Source organism: Bombina bombina, chromosome 3 (assembly GCF_027579735.1).
Source record: "Bombina bombina isolate aBomBom1 chromosome 3, aBomBom1.pri, whole genome shotgun sequence".
NCBI classification, from domain to species: Eukaryota; Metazoa; Chordata; class Amphibia; order Anura; family Bombinatoridae; genus Bombina; species Bombina bombina.
In genome coordinates this window covers 1138780162-1138796370 of record NC_069501.1, presented here as the reverse complement: position 1 = coordinate 1138796370, position 16209 = coordinate 1138780162, and the positions used below count along the sequence as shown (strand labels likewise).

The 16209-nt window shown below is 39.6% G+C and overlaps 1 protein-coding gene across 2 annotated transcripts in view; it reads right to left on the bottom strand.

Annotated features, from left to right (window-relative positions):
• LATS2 (large tumor suppressor kinase 2) overlaps nt 1-16209 on the bottom strand; it is a 215102-nt gene that overhangs the window by 153008 nt on the left and 45885 nt on the right. The window lies entirely within an intron of this gene.

The following is a 16209-nucleotide window of genomic DNA, read 5'->3' as shown; positions in this document are numbered from 1 at the left end:
GGATCTTTCCACGCAAGAGTCACTAGAGAGGGAGGGATAAAATAAAGACAGCCAATTCCTGCTGAAAATAATCCACACCCAAAATAAAGTTTAATGAAAAACATAAGCAGAAGAATAATAATATTATGAGAATCATGATCTGTTACTTGTTGCGCTAAAGTCTCCAACCAAAAAGTTGAAGCTGCAGCAACATCAGCCAATGATATAGCAGGTCTAAGAAGATTACCTGAACACAGATAAGCTTTTCTTAGAAAGGATTCAATTTTCCTATCTAAAGGATCCTTAAACGAAGTACCATCTGACGTAGGAATAGTAGTACGTTTAGCAAGGGTAGAAATAGCCCCATCAACTTTAGGGATTTTGTCCCAAAATTCTAATCTGTCAGACGGCACAGGATATAATTGCTTAAAACGTTTAGAAGGAGTAAATGAATTACCCAATTTATCCCATTCTCTGGAAATTACTTCAGAAATAGCATTAGGAACAGGAAAAACTTCTGGAATAACCACAGGAGATTTAAATACCTTATCTAAACGTTTAGAATTAGTATCAAGAGGACCAGACTCCTCTATTTCTAAAGCAATTAGTACTTCTTTAAGTAAAGAACGAATAAATTCCATTTTAAATAAATATGAAGATTTATCAGCATCAATCTCTGAGACAGAATCCTCTGAACCAGAAGAGTCATCAGAATCAGAATGATGATGTTCATTTAAAAATTCATCTGTAGAGAGAGAAGTTTTAAAAGATTTTTTATGTTTACTAGAAGGAGAAATAACAGACATAGCCTTCTTGATGGATTCAGAAACAAAATCTCTTATGTTATCAGGAACATTCTGCACCTTAGATGTTGAAGGAACTGCAACAGGCAATGGTACATTACTAAAGGAAATATTATCTGCTTTAACAAGTTTGTCATGACAATTAATACAAACAACAGCCGGAGGAATAGCTACCAAAAGTTTACAGCAGATACACTTAGCTTTGGTAGTTCCAGCACTAGACAGCGATTTTCCTGAAGTATCTTCTGACTCAGATGCAACGCGAGACATCTTGCAATATGTAAGAGAAAAAACAACATATAAAGCAAAATTGATCAAATTCCTTAAATGACAGTTTCAGGAATGGGAAAAAATGCCAATAAACAAGCTTCTAGTAACCAGAAGCAAAGAAAAAATGAGACTGAAATAATGTGGAGACAAAAGCGACGCCCATATTTTTTAGCGCCAAATAAGACGCCCACATTATTTGGCGCCTAAATGCTTTTTGGCGCCAAAAATTACGCCACATCCGGAACGCCGACATTTTTGGCGCAAAAGGACGTCAAAAATGACGCAACTTCCGGGGACACGTATGACGCCGGAAACAGAAAAGATTTTTTGCGCCAAAAAAGTCCGCGCCAAGAATGACGCAATAAAATGAAGCATTTTCAGCCCCCGCGAGCCTAACAGCCCACAGGGAAAAAGTCAAATTTTAAGGTAAGAAAAAAAGATTGATTCAAATGCATTATCCCAAATATGAAACTGACTGTCTGAAAATAAGGAATGTTGAACATCCTGAGTCAAGTCAAATAAATGTTTGAATACATATATTTAGAACTTTATAAATAAAGTGCCCAACCATAGCTTAGAGTGTCACAGAAAATAAGATTTACTTACCCCAGGACACTCATCTACATGTTTGTAGAAAGCCAAACCAGTACTGAAACGAAAATCAGCAGAGGTAATGGTATATAAATAAGAGTATATCGTCGATCTGAAAAGGGAGGTAAGAGATGAATCTCTACGACCGATAACAGAGAACCTATGAAATAGACCCCGTAGAATGAGATCACTGCATTCAAATAGGCAATACTCTCCTCACATCCCTCTGACATTCACTGCACGCTGAGAGGAAAACCGGGCTCCAACTTGCTGCGGAGCGCATATCAACGTAGAATCTAGCACAAACTTACTTCACCACCTCCATAGGAGGCAAAGTTTGTAAAACTGAATTGTGGGTGTGGTGAGGGGTGTATTTATAGGCATTTTGAGGTTTGGGAAACTTTGCCCCTCCTGGTAGGAATGTATATCCCATACGTCACTAGCTCATGGACTCTTGCTAATTACATGAAAGAAATGTTTTTTTGTATATGCATTTGTGATTGGCTGTCACAGGATACAGGAGGAGTGTTAATAGACAAACTGAAATTTGTCAGAAAAAAAATCTACTACTCATTTGAAGTTCAGACTGGGTTCTTTAAATGCAAACAAAAGAATAGCAATTAATACATTTGTTTTGGTATAAAAAGTTATGGTAAAGCTTTTTTTTTTAAATTGATAATGAAATCAGTAGGAAATTATTGATTCAGGTAAGAAAAAGAAACACAAAAAAACTAATATATTTTACAGCGCCCTCTTTTTTTTTTTTTTTGTATGTAAAAAAGACATATGCCTTTTCTTTAAGATTAGTTTAGCGTCTTTAACCAAGTCTATAAAAGCTAAACTGGCAACATATGAAAAAAATGAAAACAATTGCATAAAATATATTTGCGAACCCCTTACCAGCACATTGTATATGTCACTATAAAAAGATTGTGCACACTTAGATAATGGAAGCAAATTAGAAAGTTGTTTAAAATTGCATGCTCTGCCTGAATCATGAAAGTTTAATTTTGACTTTAAAAGGACACTAAACCCTAATTTTTTCTTTCCTGATTCAGATAGAGCATGCAATGCAATTTTAAGCAACTTTCTAATTTGCTCTTATCAATTTTTCTTCGTTCTCTATCTATCTTTATTTGAAAAAGCAAGAATTTAAGCTAAGGAGTCGGGCCATTTTTGGTTTAGCACCCTGGATAGTGCTTGCTGATTGGTGGGTACATTTAGCCACCAATCAGCAAGTGCAACCCAGGTGCTGAACCAAAAATGGGCCGGCTCCTTAGCTTAGATTCCTGCTTTTTCAAATAAAGATAGCAAGAGAATGAAGAAAAATGATAATAGGAGTAGATAGAATAGAAAGTTGCATGCTCTATCTGAACCATGAAAGAACACATTTGGGTTTAGTGTCCCTTTAAAGGGAGAGTATACACTCATTTTCATATAACTGCATGTAATATACACTACTATAAAAAATAAGATGCACAGATACTGATATAAAAATCCAGTATAAAACTGTTTAAAAACTTACTTAGAAGCTGTCAGTTTGGCTCTGTTGAAAAGGCTGCTGGAAAGCCCACTGCAAGTGGCAAATAAGACACTCCCCCCTCCCCCTTCTTTTGCATATGAAAAGACCCTTTACACAAACAGGAGCAAGCTGGAGAAGGTAGCTGATGGTATTCAAATAAAACTTTGGGGCTTGGTTAGGAATCTGAAAATCAGAGCAATGTTATTTAAAAAAATAAGCAAAACTATACATTTATTTTAAAAAAAACTATGGGCTATATAAATAGATCATCTACAAAACATTTATGCAAAGAAAAAATGTGTGTGTAATGTCCCTTTAAGTAATTTTCCTCCTTATAAAATATATATATATATATATATATATATATATATATATATATATATATATATATATATATATATATATATATATATATATATATATATATATATATATATATATATATATATATATATATATATATTTATATACCAAGCAAATGGAAAGGCAGGAGACAGAAGAATATGGTAACAATTTTTGTGCAACAATTAAAATTATTATTTTCTAATTTCTATGTGAAATATTACTGGCTATGGACAATGATAATCTAAATTTCATTGGGTTAGGGAAAGATTAGAATTCTGGTTGTCAGAGAGGACTCCAACCCATAACCAAGGCAACACAAGGCAGCTACAGATGGGGGAAATAAAATAAAACAACAAAATGACATTTGTTGTCCTCTAATGGTTCTATACAACAAATGATAATTTTGTTATTCTGAGTGCTACATTCTATTCACGGGGACAAAACATTAGAAATATTGATATTTGAAAATTGGTTCTAATACACTAATGTTATAAGAATCAACAAGGGGTTAACAATAGTTTGACACATCACCATTGATAATCCTTAATTTAAAGGGATATAAAACACAGATTTTCAGTTAGAGCATGCAATTTCAAGGGTGCTGAACCAAACCATTCCTGCTTTTTCAAATAAAGATACCAAGAGAATTTAAAAAAATGATATTAGGAGAAAATTTGAAAGTTGCTTAAAAACATAAATTATGCTTACCAGATAATTTAATTTCCTTCTGTATAAGGAGAGTCCACGGCTTCATTCCTTACTGTTAGGAAATACTGAACCTGGCCACCAGGAGGAGGCAAAGACACCCCAGCCAAAGGCTTAAATACCCCTCACACTTCCCCTATCCCCCAGTCATTCTACCGAGGGAACAAGGAACAGTCGGAGAAATATCAGGGTATAAAAGGTGCCAGAAGAAAATACAAAATTTAGGGATCCGCCTATCGGAGAAACACGGGTGGGAGTGGACTCTCCTTATACAGAAAGAAATGAAATTATCTGGTAAGCATAATTTATATTTTCCCTTCTTAATATAAGTAGTCTCAACAGCTTAATTCCTTACTGTTGGGAAACTTATACCCAAGCTCTAGGACACTGAATGATAACGGGAAGGACAAAAAAAAGAGGCGGACCCTAATCTGAGGGCACCACAGCCTGCAAAACCTCTCCCCCGAAGGATGCTTCAGCTGAAGCAAAAACACGCTTTTTTTAAATTCTACAAGTTTGATGTAAGGAGGACCAGGTAGCCGTCTTACAAATCTGATCCATAGAGGCATCGTTCTTAAAAGGCCCAAGAGGAAGCCGCTCTAGTAGAATGCACCGTAATTCTCTTAGGAGATCTATGTCCCACTGTTTTATAGGCTAAGCGGATAAGACTCCTCAACCAAAAGGATAAGGAAGTCGAAGAGACCTTCTAACCCTTACGCTTCCCAGAATATGCCACAAACAAGGAAGAAGTTTGTCTAAAATCCTTAGTAGCTTGAAGATAAAACGTCAAAGCATGAACCACGTCCAAATTATTAAGTAAACGTTCCTTCGAAAAAGAAGGATTAGGACACAAAGAAGGGACCACAATTCTCTTGATTGATGTTGCGGTCTGACACAACTTTAGGGAGAAACCCTAACTTAGTACGTAGGACAGCCTTATCCGAATGGAACACCAGATAAGGAGGCTCACATTGCAAGGCGGTAATCTCAGATACTCTGCACACTGAGGCAATAGCCAGTAGAAAGATAACTTTCCAGGACAACAATTTAATATCAATTTCATGCATAGGCTCAAATGGAGCCCTTTGCAAAACTTTAAGAACCAGATTCAGACTCCAAGGGGGAGCCGAAGATATGAAAACAGGTCTGATCCTAATCAGAGCCCTAAAAAAAGAGTGAACATCTGGAAGCTCAGAGGGCCTCTTGTGCAGTAAAACAGACAAGGCCAAAATCTGACCTCTCAGGGAACTGGCTGAAAGACCCTTCTCCAGACCATCCTTGAGAAACAGAATCCTGGCAACCTTAACTTTATGCCAAGGACACGCTCTTCACACCAAAATAAGTAAATTCTCCACACCTTATGATAGATGCGACGAGTAGCTTACAAGCTTAGGTGAGAGTATCAATAACTCTCTCAGAAAAAACTCTTGGCTAGGACTAAGAGTTCAATCTCCACGCAGACAGCCTCAGAGAATTTAGATTTTGATGAACTAAAGGACCTTGTTCCAGCAGATCCCTGCGACAAGGTAACTTCCATGGAGGAGAAGATGACATCCTCACTAGGTCTGCGAACCACATCCTTCGCGGCCATGACGGAGCAATCAGTATTACGGATGCCTGCTCCTGCTTGATCCGTTCCACTACCCGAGGAAGGAGTGGTAATGGTGGAAAAAGGTTGATTAGATTTAACCTCCAAGGTACCGCTAATGCATCTATTAGCTCCGCATGAGGGTCCCTGGACCTCAACCCATATCTGGGTAGTTTGGTATTGAGATGAGACACCATGAGATCTATCTCCGGCATCCCAAACCTGTAGTATATCTCCGCAAACACTTCGGGATGGAGCGACCATTTCCCCGGATGAAAAAAAAAAAAAAGATTGTCTGCTGAGAAAATCTGCTTCCCAGTTGTCCACACCCGGAATGTGAATCGCTGACAGCGAATAGCTGTGGGCCTCTGCTCACTCCAGAATCCGAGATACTTCCCTCATTGCTAGGGATCTTCTCGTTTCCCGCTGATGGTTGATGTAAGCCACCAAGGTTATATTGTCTGATTGGAATCTGATAAACTGGGACGAACCCTGAAGAGGCCAAGCCTCTAGCGCATTGTAGATTGCTCGACGCTCCAAAATGTTGATCGGGAGGGAGCGTTCCTCATGAGACCACAGGCCCTGTGCCTTATTGGCACCCCAAACAGCTCCCCATCCTGAGAGGCTCACATCCTTATTCACAATCTCCCAGGATGGTCTGAGAAAGGATGTCCCTCAGGACAGATGATCTGGACAGAACCACCAAGAGAGCTATTCTCTCAACCAGTTGTCCAGGGAAATCTGTTGAGACTGATCCGAAATGATCGCTGTTCCACTGCCTCAGCATGCACAACTGTAGCGGCCTGAGACAGAACCTGGCAAAAGGAATTATGTCCATGCTGGACACCATGAGACCATACACTGAGCCACAGATGGCCTTAAGGTCTGGAGGGCAAGACATGCCTAAGTTAGCTTGCACCGTCTCTGGTCGGTTAGAAATATCCTCATGGATATCTATTTTAGTACCCAGGAATTTTATCCTGGTGCTTGGAATGAGAGAACTCTTCTCTAAGTTTATCTTCCATCCATGTAATCGAAGAAGAGAGAGAAGAGATACCGAATAGTCCTCTGCTAGCCGAAAGGATGGTGCTTGAACCAGAATGTCATCCAAGTAGGGAGCTACTGCTATACCTTGGATTCTGGCAACGGCCAGGAGAGCTCCTAGAACCTTTGTAAAGATTCTTGGGGCCGTAGCTAGACAAAACGGAAGTGCAATGAACTGGAAGTGCTGACCCAGGAAAGCAAACCTTAGGAACTGGAAGTGGTCCCTGTGGATTGGAACGTGAAGGTAGGCATCCTTCAGATCTATAGTGGTCATGAACTGTCCTTCTCGAACTAGAGGAAGAATGGACCTTATTGTCTCCATCTTAAACGAGGGGACATTTAGAAATTTGTTTAAGCACTTTAGGTCCAGAATTGGGCGGAAAGTTCCCTATTTCTTTGGGATCACAAACAGGTTTGAGTAGTACCCCAAACCCTCTTTTCTAGTTTTAAAGTCAGGCTTGAGAGGAGAAATCTGCCCTTGGGTGGATGAAATTGTAAACCTATCGTGTATCCCTGAGCTATGACCTCCAGGACCCACGGATCCTGCATGTCCCTGGACCAAGCGTCTGAAAACAGTGACAGTCTGCCCCCTACATGATCCGGCTTTAGATCAGGGGCCGCCCCTTCATGCCGACTTGTTCTCAGCCGGCTTCATATTCTGCTTGGATTTATTCCAGGATTGAGCCGGCTTCCAAGTGCTCTTAGTTTGCTCGGGCTTAGAGGAGGACTGCAGCTTAGAGGAGGACTGCTGATGTTGGGACTTTTTAGAACAAAAGGAACGAAAATTAGATCCTTGTCCCTTAGATTTATTCTTTTTATCCTTCGGTAGGAAGGCACCTTTGCCCCCTGTAACCATGGAGCTAATGGACTCCAGGCGTGGACCAAATAAAATGTTTCCCTTAAATGGGAGGGAAAGTAGTCTAGACTTAGAAATCATGTCCGCAGACCAGGACTTCAGCCAGAGTGCCCGACGCGTCTGCACTGAGAAACCAGCAATTTTAGCATTCAGGCGAATAATCTGCATGTTTGCATCACAAAGAATTAGTAATTCTCAAAGCCTTAATTCTGTCTTGGATAAAGTTGAAGGGACCCTCCACCTCGATAAATTCCGCTAAGGAGTTGCACCAGTAGGCTGCAGCTCCAGCAACCGAGGCAACAGCCGCTGCCGGTTGAAATTAATATCCGATATACTGAAACATTTTTCTGAGAAAAGTTTCCATCTTTTTATCCATTGGCTCTCTGAAAGATGAGCTATCCTCAAGAGGGATAGTAGTACTCTTAGCCAACGTGGAGATAGCACCATCCACTTTAGGGACAGAACTCCAGCTGAGAGACCGGGAATAATTTAAAGGCAGACGAAGGGGAAAAGGAAGATCCAATTCTATCCCATTCATTTTTAATAATATTTGCCATTTTTACAGGTGCAGGAAAAGTTAGCGGGGCTACCCTGTCCTCGTACACTCTGTCTAATTTAGGGATCAAAGGTTCATCAGGCAACTTGGCCTCTGGAACCTCTAATGTCGACAGAACCTCCATTAGAAGAAAACATAGGTCTTCAATTTTAAATCTAAAGGCTGGCTCCTCTGCAGCCGGAGGCCTAGAGGTAGCAGACTCCAATACAGAAATTTCACCCTCAGGCGACTCAGTGTGTGACCCATCCTGGGATATTTGAAAGACAGACAAATCAAGAAAATCACTGGATGTCCCCTGGACCGGAGAGCTATGTTTAACCTTTCGCTTGTGCTTAACAGAGTGAGGTAGAGCACTAAGGGCCTCAGACACCGCCGTCTTTAACTGCGCGGTAAAGTCTGATGGTAAAAGGCTCCCTCCAGGCGGAGGATCAGGCGTGCTATGGGAAGCTGCATGTGACAATGGAGATTATTGATGGGTATGCACCTCACGAAATGGCGAGTCCTCAGAGGTGGATGGCTCAGTCGTACTAAAGGGGTTAACCTTCTTAGACATAATAACCTTGTTGATGCATATGGAACATAGTTGAGAGGGCAGACACACCAAGGCCGCCTCACAATATAGACTGGTATTACTATTAGGAATAGAGGGAGTACCCTCAAGCATATCAGGATCCTCAATAGCTTGCGCTAACAGTAGGATACAAATAAATGCACTTTTTCTTTCTCACAAAAACGGCACCTTTATACCCCTAATGACTGGGGCACTCATCACCTCCTAGACCCAGGCAACCAGAGAAGAGGCAACCTCTCCAACAGCTAGCTCAGTCAGGAAAGAGAAAACGAAAGTGTAACCACACCCGGTCACGTGGTGTGCAATGCAGGACTGCCCCTGCTATGAGAAAAAGTGCGCCAAGCTACAAGCTGCGCAGCGTTCAAAGTGAAAGTAAAACTTCTGTATGTTGTTACCGCTTTACAGTCTATGAGCCCAAAATAAATTCACACATAAAAGCAGCAAATCAAAGAACACATTTGATTAATCCCCACTGTTTATTAACCTCCCTCAGGAGATATTAACCCACGATTCTGTAAAGATAAAAGGAGTCACACTGTGACCCTGTCTTCAGCAATTTCAAGATAAGTAAAAATTTAAACGATCTTACCAGAATCCGTGCTGTGGAACAGAAACACAGCCTCTGAAGTGTGACAGTCTTGTAGCATCGCTCCTGACATAGACTTGAGTGAAGAAAGCAGAGAGTGAAACTCTTCAACACTGGCTGCTTAAGGAGCTGTTAGCAGGCAGTCTGGATAGGTTAGCAGAAAGACTCTCCCTGCATCTCCAGACTCTAATTTTCGTCAATGCTCTCACTAAGAGGCTGACAAGACTACTTAAAACTCCAGTTCCATAACGAAAGACATATCGATTAGGAGGAACAACTCTGAAATCTTCTTACTCTTCTCTGCTATCCTCCTGTGATGAAAGGCAAAGAATGACTGGGGGATAGGGGAAGTGGGAGGGGTATTTAAACCTTTGGCTGGGGTGTCTTTGCCTTCTCCTGGTTGCCAGGTTCAGTATTTCCCAACAGTAAGGAATGAAGCCATTGCATGCTCTTTCTGAATCATGAAAGAAAATTTGGGTTTCATATCCCTTTAACCATAGCCCCAACTCAATATCTAGAGGAAGGGCCCGAGCAGCATAAAATGCATATATTATTACAGCCTTTCTGCTCTGGAACTTGGTCTGAATCTCCATACATTGATTTTGTTAAAATTATGTTAAATACGAGCGTTTTAAAAAAAAAAAATGCTAGGATTTACCATCACTAAACATAAACTGTAGTTTCAGTCATCAGTTACAAAAAAAACTCACCCTTTCTGTGCCGCAGTAGAGCACTAAACTCAGCGCCTCCGACCACCCAATGGCACAGCATTCTTTACCAATGAGGTGACATTTCCACCTTTAAACCAATAGCCATGCTAGTATGTCAGATGGCAAGCACAGCTATTGGTTAAGAGGTGGAAATATCACCTCATTGAAAAAGAGCGCTGTGCTGTGGGCGGCTGGAGCGAGCCGAGTTTAGCACCTTTTGTTAGTAACTGAAGTTTATTGATAGTGATGGTAAATCCTAGCGTTTTTTAAACACTTGGATTTACCATCACTTTAAGAATATTTTTTGTTAAGCATCTGAACCCCTCTGGCTAAGCTTTTGGATCTGGCTACAATTCCTAGTGTTAATATTGTGGATACATGAGTTTGTCAACTAGTAACTTCCTGCTCTTAATCGAAGAACTAACTAATCCTGCAACATTTTACAAAGCATCACATTTCCAGTAATACTTTGAGTCACAACTTATCCTTTGTGACATTTTTACTAGTACATTTCATAATATACAAGACACTTATTGCAAACATTGATTAAAAAATAAAGAATTTATTTTTACTTCTTGGGATTGGCTATCAAAGATAAACATTTAATCATCACAGGACATCTGTCAGATTATGATTTGTGCTGTTTAAATCCAAATATCAGTGCTGGTATTTGCATGGATCTAGATTGTTTATTAAGAAGAATGTGTCCGAATAGTTAAGCATAACCAGTAAATCATCCATTGTTATAAAGAATATTTGGCATAAAAGTAGCTTATTCACTTAGCGGACAGTTTCCAGTCCCACAGCTGATAAACATTTCCCTAATCCTTAAAAAAAAAAAAAAAAATATTAAAAAATATATATATATTGTCCTGTACAGCTGCACCATACCTACAAATCTCCTATTACTACTTGTATTTGTAAAGTAATAAATAATTAGTAAAATAACACTTCATAAAGTAGTAACATTACAAATAGATGATTGACATAACTGAAGAAGTGCAGCTGCTTTGAACACTACAGGACTATTTGTATACACCATCTAAATCATGTAAGTTTCATTTTGACTTCACTGCCCTTTTAATGTCCATTAAACAGTGGGCGCCGCTATACGCTAAGTTTAGGTCTCCTTTTCTATTAAGGCCAATTAGGGATGGTTATAAACGGCAACTAATGACTGTGTGAAATATAGCAGTGTCTGCACTTTTATGAGGAATTGGAAAGCCCACAATATTCATTCAGGAAAACAGGGGGGGGGGGGGGGGGGGGGGGGGGGAGAATTAAAGTATATTGTAAAGTTGTTTTACTACATGTAATTAAAACATGTTATATTAATATCTTGAAGGGTTTAAATGTTCCCTTGAAAGATCATATGGTTTTGACTTTGGCTACCAGGGATATAAATTCTTATTTGGTTTTATTTAGCTTACGAATATATTAACAACAACATCCATTGTCTCAGTTAACGGATTTATGCAGAGTTCTTATTTTTCTCCGATACCATAAATGTTTTGTTACACTTTATAATTGAAATGAAAATGCACTTAATGAAAACATGACATATAACATTATATATGCTAATGTCCCAGGTATACTATAAAATAGCAATATGCCTCTTCCATAATTTATTTTCCCTTATATAACTCAGGGGTATCTAACTCATTGTATCCAGGGACCACTGGCCAAGTGTTCTTCTCCCATGGGGGCCATTTGAACAGAGTGCATGGTAGGAATTGTAGTCCACAATAGACATACACAGTGTATATTTATCTTGTGAGTGCCAAGTGAAGTGATCATTCTGGAACTGAATAAAAAGTGACATTTATCTAAGTAGTGCATAATGGTAGTCTACACTGTACAACCCAAAAATGTTCTTTCATCATTCGGATAAAGTATACAATTTAAAGGGACACTCAATCAAAATTTAACTTTCATTATTTAGATAGAGTATTCCATTTTAAAACAACTTTCCAATTTGCTTCCATTAACAAAATGTGCACAGTCTTTTTATATTTAAACTTTTTGAGTCACCAGCTCCTACTGAGCATGTGCAAGAATAAGTGTGTATGCATTTGTAAATGGTTGGTGGCTGTCACATGGTACGTGTATGCATTTGTGATTGGCTGATGGGTGTTGCATGGTACAGGGGGAGTGGAAAACGACATAACTTTTAAAATTGTCAGAAAAAAATCTACTACTCATTTGAAGTTCAGACTAAGTGATATTGAATTGTCTTGTTAGCTTGCATTTGTTGATTATGCAAATCTACTGTGTTGACTGGTCCTTTAAAACAACTTTCCAATTTGCTTATATTATAAAATTAGCTTCGTTCTCTTAGAATCATTTGCTGAACAAGCTGAATTTCACTACTAGTAGCGAGCTGAAGATATCAATCCGCCAAAGATAAGAGGCATATATGTTTAACCACCAATCAGCTCCCAAAAGTGGATTGCTAAGCCTACCTAAGTAGAAATAAATTGGCAAGTTGTTTAAAATTGCATGATCTATCTGGATAATGAAAGAAAATATTTGGGTTTCATGTCCCTTTAAATTATGCCCACATGTGCACTATTATAAGACAAAAGCAGGATCTCAGCACTATTAAAGGGACATTACACACTAGATTTTTCTTTGCATAAATGTTTTGTAGATGATCCATTTATATAGCCCATACAGTTTGTTTGTTTTTTGTCTTTTAAATGTTTATTTTTACTTATTTTTAAATAACATTTCTCTGATTTTCAGACTTCTAACCAAGCCCCAAAGTTTTAGGAGAATATCTACTCCAGCTTGCTCTTCTTTGTATAAAGGGTCTTTTCTAATGCAAAGGAAGGGGGAGGGGGGAGAGTCTGTTATTTCCCACTTGCAGTGGGTTCTCCAGTAACCTTTTAAACAGAGCTAAACTGGAAGGTTCTAAGTATTTAAATGGTTTTATACTGGATTTTTAGATCAGTATCTGTGCATATTATTCTTTATAGTAGTGTCTATTACATGCAGTTATATGAAAATTGGTGTATATTGTCCTTTTAAAGAACGTATCACCACTTTACAACAACTTTTATAACCCTCAAAATCTATATATACACACAAATCCCCAAATCCAGAATTATTCCAAAATCCAGACTATTTCATTCATATATTTTTAAAAACAATTATTCAAAATAACCATTTTTCACTGCAAGTCATACATCTTCTCTGCCTGTGTCTTTAGTTTGGTTTTTGTGTCCTAAAATAACAAAATGTTTAGTCTATATTTATTCAAAACAACCTTTTACCTTTTTGATTACAGTACTGTATTCTCTGATGGTACTTTCTATACAAAAGTATTACAATGTTATAAAACTAGATATATATGTTGCCTGTATAAGCTGTATTATAATATGTAAATATTGTCTAAATGACATAACATATTGTTGTTTACACTTTATCCCATCCTCTCTCCAAATTGTCACATTTTACAGATACAAATATTCCTGAATCCAAACCTTTTTCAGTCCCAAGCAGGATAAAGTGTTTTGTACAGAACCTACGTCACCCCTTCAGCAACCTTAAAGGGAACTAATGTATTTCTATTATCAAACAAATGTTTAATTAAAGGGATACTAAACCAACATTTTTTTATTTAATGATTCAGATAGAGCAGGCAATTTTAAGCAACTTTCTAATTTACTCCTATTATCAATTTAAGCAAGATTAGTCATTGCTGAAGTGTGACTAGAGGATCTCTATGTGGGGGAAGCTGCTCTAGCTATGAAAAGAAAAAACAGAATTTATGTTTACCTGATAAATTACTTTCTCCAACGGTGTGTCCGGTCCACGGCGTCATCCTTACTTGTGGGATATTCTCTTCCCCAACAGGAAATGGCAAAGAGCCCAGCAAAGCTGGTCACATGATCCCTCCTAGGCTCCGCCTACCCCAGTCATTCGACCGACGTTAAGGAGGAATATTTGCATAGGAGAAACCATATGATACCGTGGTGACTGTAGTTAAAGAAAATAAAATATCAGACCTGATTAAAAAACCAGGGCGGGCCGTGGACCGGACACACCGTTGGAGAAAGTAATTTATCAGGTAAACATAAATTCTGTTTTCTCCAACATAGGTGTGTCCGGTCCACGGCGTCATCCTTACTTGTGGGAACCAATACCAAAGCTTTAGGACACGGATGAAGGGAGGGAGCAAATCAGGTCACCTAAATGGAAGGCACCACGGCTTGCAAAACCTTTCTCCCAAAAATAGCCTCAGAAGAAGCAAAAGTATCAAACTTGTAAAATTTGGTAAAAGTGTGCAGTGAAGACCAAGTCGCTGCCCTACATATCTGATCAACAGAAGCCTCGTTCTTGAAGGCCCATGTGGAAGCCACAGCCCTAGTGGAATGAGCTGTGATTCTTTCAGGAGGCTGCCGTCCGGCAGTCTCGTACGCCAATCTGATGATGCTTTTAATCCAAAAAGAGAGAGAGGTAGAAGTTGCTTTTTGACCTCTCCTTTTACCAGAATAAACAACAAACAAGGAAGATGTTTGTCTAAAATCCTTTGTAGCATCTAAATAGAATTTTAGAGCGCGAACAACATCCAAATTGTGCAACAAACGTTCCTTCTTCGAAACTGGTTTCGGACACAAAGAAGGCACGACTATCTCCTGGTTAATGTTTTTGTTAGAAACAACTTTTGGAAGAAAACCAGGTTTAGTACGTAAAACCACCTTATCTGCATGGAACACCAGATAAGGAGGAGAACACTGCAGAGCAGATAATTCTGAAACTCTTCTAGCAGAAGAAATTGCAACCAAAAACAAAACTTTCCAAGATAATAACTTAATATCAACGGAATGTAAGGGTTCAAACGGAACCCCCTGAAGAACTGAAAGAACTAAGTTGAGACTCCAAGGAGGAGTCAAAGGTTTGCAAACAGGCTTGATTCTAACCAGAGCCTGAACAAAGGCTTGAACATCTGGCACAGCTGCCAGTTTTTTGTGAAGTAACACAGACAAGGCAGAAATCTGTCCCTTCAAGGAACTTGCAGATAATCCTTTCTCCAATCCTTCTTGAAGAAAGGATAGAATCTTAGGAATCTTTACCTTGTCCCAAGGGAATCCTTTAGATTCACACCAACAGATATATTTTTTCCATATTTTGTGGTAAATTTTTCTAGTTACAGGCTTTCTGGCCTGAACAAGAGTATCAATAACAGAATCTGAGAACCCTCGTTTTGATAAGATCAAGCGTTCAATCTCCAAGCAGTCAGCTGGAGTGAGACCAGATTCGGATGTTCGAACGGACCTTGAACAAGAAGGTCTCGTCTCAAAGGTAGCTTCCATGATGGAGCCGATGACATATTCACCAGATCTGCATACCAAGTCCTGCGTGGCCACGCAGGAGCTATCAAGATCACCGACGCCCTCTCCTGATTGATCCTGGCTACCAGCCTGGGGATGAGAGGAAACGGCGGGAATACATAAGCTAGTTTGAAGGTCCAAGGTGCTACTAGTGCATCTACTAGAGTCGCCTTGGGATCCCTGGATCTGGACCCGTAGCAAGGAACCTTGAAGTTCTGCCGAGAGGCCATCAGATCCATTGAGTCTCCGCCCATTGAATGATTTTGGTCACTTCTTCCATCGCCAGGGAACTCCTTGTTCCCCCCTGATGGTTGATGTACGCAACAGTCGTCATGTTGTCTGATTGAAACCGTATGAACTTGGCCTTTGCTAGCTGAGGCCAAGCCTTGAGAGCATTGAATATCGCTCTCAGTTCCAGAATATTTATCGGTAGAAGAGATTCTTCCCGAGACCAAAGACCCTGAGCTTTCAGGGATCCCCAGACCGCGCCCCAGCCCATCAGACTGGCGTCGGTCGTGACAATGACCCACTCTGGTCTGCGGAAGGTCATCCCTTGTGACAGGTTGTCCAGGGACAGCCACCAACGGAGTGAGTCTCTGGTCCTCTGATTTACTTGTATCTTCGGAGACAAGTCTGTATAGTCCCCATTCCACTGACTGAGCATGCACAGTTGTAATGGTCTTAGATGAATGCGCGCAAAAGGAACTATGTCCATTGCCGCTACCATCAAACCTATTACTTCCATGC